We start from the raw sequence: 5,343 nt of genomic DNA, 5'->3' as shown, positions 1-5,343 counted from the left end.
CCCCAGGGAAGGGGTAATATGTAGATCATTGTGATGGGTTCCCTCCTTCTCCCCGACTTCCCATTACCCTCCTGGTATGGCCACTCTCATTATTGGTCCTGAGGGGTTTATCTGTCCTGGATTCCCTGTGTTTCCTGTTCTTATCTGGTAAATTCCATGCTTAAGACTTGTTTGTGTGATTCTATCGGGCTCCTTAGTCTTTTACGTTTTCCATTTTGTTCAAACTGGTCAAATCTGTCACAATTTCTAAAGCTGCCCTTGTCACATTTCTTCTCAAGATTTGTTGGTTATGTTGTTCTTTCATTCCATGAAATGCCCTGTCATTAGGGTCCCCATCTTCCTCTCTGGCTAAGCGAGATGGATCCACTTGCTAGGGTTAACATTTTTTAAAATGGCAGTGTCAGCAATAAGGTTCCAAAGCTGGCTCATGGAAGATAGCATAAACTATTTGTGAGTTCTAGATCCTGAAAAAAAGGGCCATGCGATTTCACACAGAGAAAGACAAAGATACTATCGTGGGATCCAGCTCTTAGGATCGGTGTGTGATTATGGAAAATAAGATTGACAGTGAGGCACAGGGGCTCATCCTGATATCAGAAGCAAGAGAGCAAATATGTTTTTCAGTAGGTATATGTAATCATGGGGCTTACAAGCCTTTCAACAGGCATACACATAATAGAGTGAACATGAAATAGAGTCAAAGGGTAGTAGAGTTAACAGATAACAGAATGAGTCGGCAGCTTAACCTTGTACGTCCTTGAGCCCTTCTCAGGGGAACAATCCATGATTCATATCAGGAGGCATCAGAAGGGAATTGGCTAGACTTTTGGGTGGGATGAACAATAGAATCTGATTGCTCTTAATACAGATAACCTCCAGACGCATAGTGAAACAGCCAAGGGCAAGAATGAGACATCTTTTATGACAGTTCCTTCATGGAGGGCTGTAGTGGGCACAATTTCCTTAAGAATGTGTATTAAAGTGTTACAGCTCTTTTAGAATTTGTCTAGCAGGTTTTCTGTTTTTTTCCAGAACCCACCCCCCGGCCCCCTCCCCCCCCCCAAAAAAGAATGTGCATTAAGCATCATTTCTGTCGCATAACCATGAGAGCCTTCCTCCACAAGAGTCAGCCTTCCAAACCCCATGGTTAGGAGGATAGAGAATTTGGCTGTTTACATTCTCAACTAGTGCCTTGCTTTGCCACAACTCCCTCTTTTGTTTTATGTTTTAAATTCAAAGGGCTACATATTGACATGGCTTTCCTCTGTATGCGCTGGAACTTTCTGTAAAAGAAGCAGGTGACCACAAAGACAGAAATAGTGACAATAAGTAATATAGTCAGACCACAGTCTAAGCTATGAGAAAGACTTTGAATCCAGGCTCAGGGGTCCAGACCCTTGTGGTAGTTATATATTCTGTTGTCAATTTGAGAGGATTGTGAGTGAAGGGGTAGAGTCTAGCCTGTCAATCATTGTATAGCCAATGAGGCCTCTGTGTGGGCATGGCCTTCCCCTGAGGATTCTGAGAATTCCTGGATTTCCACCTTGGAGGCAGGAGACACTTTCTCTCTCTGCTCACTCCCTGAGAGATGCTCTCTGACAAGACATATGGCACTACGCTGATAGATCCTGCGCCCGGGGAACTGGAGGAGCCATATAGAAACCCCTGTCAGCGCTGAGATGCTTACAACATCATTGGAGCCACTGGAGCCACAAGACTTTGTAATCACTGACCTGTGATCTTCATGCATTCAGCATCATTGCATGTGTTTCGTGAGTCTGAAGAGGATTTTATAGATTGGTATTGGACATATGGGCTAATATCGGACTCGTGGACTTGATCTGGACTGGGCTGGGATGTTTTCTCAATATCAAATTGCACTTACATATAAAGCTCTTTCTTATACACATGAGTCTCCCTGGATTTGTTTCTCTAGTCTACCCGGACTCACACAACCCTCCAGCCCACCTACCCATTGTTTAATCATGTCAGTGCTAGGGGATATTTTTAACTCATCCTTAAATGTATTGGAAGTGTCCTTTTTTAGATGTTTGATATCTAAGGAGATGTGTCCCTTAAATCCCTGCCAATGGTTTCTAATTAAGAACCAATCATGGAAGGTTTCATTATAAGGATAAGGGGTTACACAAAAAGCTGTAATATTCTAGTCACATTTCTAAATCAATAACTACAGTGGTTAGTATGTAAATCATTGTATTGATTGGATTTCTATAAAGGGGATAGATACAGGCCTATCACAGACAGCATTGTACTTCAAGATCTTGAAATGTCCTTTTTGACAATGCATGGAGCATCATCCTTCTTAATGGTGACATTCCCTGTGCTTTTGATTTTCTGATTCAAAATGGTCAATACCAATCCATTTCAGCTCACTAATGCCTAGGGTATCGATCTTTATATGTTCCATGTCACTTTGGATGACTCCCAATTTACCTAGATTTATACTTCGCACATTCCAAGTTCCTATTACTAGCAGCTTTTTCCACCTGTTTCTTTTCACCTTAAGTTGTGCTTTATCAGCAAATGAATGTCTGGAAGACTCCACTCCCACAGGCTTACTCTCTTCACGTCACCATGGTAGACCCTACTTTGAGCAAACAGCTCCTCCTTAGTCAGACATTTCTAGTGCCTTCTGACCTAAGGTTTCCATCTTCAGGCACAATCTCTGACAGTATTCTGCTTCCATTCACTTCTCCATCAGTATTTGACCAGGTGTGCATGCTATTCTTAAAGTTGTCTGCAGCTCCTTCCTCCAAAATGGACAGCCCGTTTGTGTTAAGACAGGGTTCTCTAGAGAGATAAAACCAAATTGCTGATAATTTAATATATTTATTTATAAAGATAATTAGATATATAACACAAGAAATTAACTGTTAAATTATATACAGATAAATAATATAATACAAGAAATGAACAGTTAAATTATAAAGCAGTACAAATGGCTCAGTGCAACTCACTCCCGTGAGAGAGAGTTGTGAGACACTAGCAGTCCTTCAAGTCTAGTCTGCTGCCAGGTCTTCCTCTATATCTAGAGAGAGCTAGGCTATATCAGCACAGCAGCCAATCACAAGGAAGGTCACCAACTATCAGCCAGGTCACCAACCATCAGTCCCCAGCTCCAGCGATGTCTTAAAGGGACCTCAACTTACAGCAACACAGTTCACAGGCTAGGCGTCCCACAGGTAGTGTAGCCTGTAGATTGAGGCACAGAACAAGCAAGGCAACCACACACTGGTTCGATGATCAAAGAGCGAGAAACAAGAAAGGCAAGGCTCACCGAGCCATTTATCTCTCCGCCCTTCAATTAATCCCACTTGTGTTTATCGGTCAGGCTGGCACAATAAACTATCTCAACGTTCTTTCTTTGTTGTCTATTCTTAGTCTGGAAGCTCCGCTGAAACCTGTTCACTTTGGGTGACCCTGATGGCATTTGAAATACCAGTGAGATAACTTCCAGCATCACAACCACACACAAGCCACCACAGTCCGACAGACTGACAGATGAGTGGGGTGGCCAATCCCCTTAGTGGGTACTGCTTCTGGAACAGAGAAAGTGATTTCTTCCTACATCGGGGAAATTGGTTTGCAGAGCAGGATAGAAATACTGGTACAGTGCCCTTGTGGTATGAGGTATTGCAAGGTATATTGCATAACATGTATAACACGGGTGCTTTTTGCATTCAAATAGGGTATACATAAATAGGGCATACACACAGAGTTTTCATCTCATTTCTTACTCTTTCTAGAATAGCGTGTTAACCATTCTCCCTGGGCTTTCATGCTGCCCAAAGATGAACATCAGCACTCTTCAATCAAAGATAAGACTACTTATACTGCATTCTTACCTGAAATTACTTTTAGATTATTTCGTATTGTAAAAAATCCCTTTCAAATTCCATCGAGTGGATTCCTAGTAGATATATCACTCCTCAGAGACGCAGAGCAGGAAGACCAAGCAGAGGGACCACGCAGCCCAGCGTCATCACAATGGCTTCAGCTCCTAGTCATTCAAGTATTCCGTTCTTCACTCTGTACTCGCCCTCTCCAAGGTCACTTCCTCCTTCTCAATTCTAAATAAATAACACTTTTTGTGTCTAGTTGTCTCACGTTGCTCTGTTAATCCACACACTGTTGCGTATCGTTCTTACTTTTAGTTTCCGGTTTGGTTTTCTGGGACTGAATCTGCTTGGCAGAAGCACCCTGGTTTTCACTGTGTGCATTACTGCTGGTGGGCAGAGGAAAGCAACCGTGGGTCTGGGGACGGGGACAGTTCTGCAAACTGGGCCATGAGCATGATGACAGAGAATGGAGATAGGTCAGGACATAGAGGCTGACGTGTTAAACTTTATCTCAGAGGGCCAGGGTGCAGAATAGTCTAAGGTTAGCCAGAGTGTCAGGGGCCAGGTCTAGGACAGGCCTAAGGTTGAAGAATTTCACTGAGAGGTTGATGGAGGAGTCTATGGCAGTGATACTGTTACATTTGCCTCTAAACTGGACCATACAGCATTTGTCTGCACAGTCACACTGTCTTCCTCCATGGGTACTTTTTATCCCTGATCTGCTCCGCCTCACTCACAGCCCACCCTCCGGCAATACTTACACCTTTCTTTCTATCTCAGGCCACCTTTTTGCCTCCCTACACTTGTGGGACAAGCCTTCCTCTGTTTCGCTTCTGGTTATTATTCTTACTATTCTTCGTCTTACTTCTACAATAATCTCCTGCATAGTTCTTTGTCTCCGGTCTGCAAGCGCTTCGGTTCATCTGTATGGCATTGTTGCCAGAGTAATCTCCACGGCCGGAATCTGATCCTGGTCATTGTGTTGCCCAGTCGTCTTCAATGGCTCCCATCGGTTTATGACACGCGCAGTCCCCGCGCCACAACAGAACTCTGTTCCCAGTCAGATCTTTAAGACTCTGTCGGTAAGCTGCAGTTCTTATCAGGGGTGAGTCCAACAGTATAGGTGCGAGGGGTCCAGGTCACCCGTGCGCAGGTTTGTTCCAAATAAAGGGCGTTTAAGCAGGTCCCTGCCCAGCGGAGGGCTACAGACACATTCTCTTCACTAATACACTGTCTTGCAATCACGAGGGGCCTGGAAAATAACACATGTCCCAATACAAACAGTGGCGGCTGGGGCATCTGCAGCGCAGATGAAAGGTAGAGGTCAGTTCACAAGGTTAGGATGACCAGGGTGGGGGTTTTGGATTTCAAAGGGGAATCTTAATAGATTCTCTTGAAGAACACAACATGGTCACTGGGGCTTCTTAGGAAGAAATGTTAAGAAAAATGTAAAACTGCATTAGTGAGAAAAAGGCAAGGGAAG

The 5,343-nt window shown here is 43.8% G+C and overlaps 1 non-coding gene across 1 annotated transcript; it reads left to right on the top strand.

Annotated features, from left to right (window-relative positions):
• The first annotated feature begins 979 nt into the window (after positions 1–979).
• LOC115873856 lies at positions 980–1,043 on the top strand. The gene has a single exon (XR_004048636.1). It is a non-coding gene; the product is annotated as a U7 small nuclear RNA (small nuclear RNA).
• The last annotated feature ends 4,300 nt before the right edge of the window (positions 1,044–5,343 follow it).

Source organism: Echinops telfairi, unplaced genomic scaffold (assembly GCF_000313985.2).
Source record: "Echinops telfairi isolate 266 unplaced genomic scaffold, ASM31398v2 ScPeMD7_7469;HRSCAF=8507_1, whole genome shotgun sequence".
NCBI lineage: Eukaryota > Metazoa > Chordata > Mammalia > Afrosoricida > Tenrecidae > Echinops > Echinops telfairi.
The sequence above is the reverse complement of the archived record's forward strand: the minus strand, read 5'-3'. Positions and strand labels throughout refer to the sequence as shown.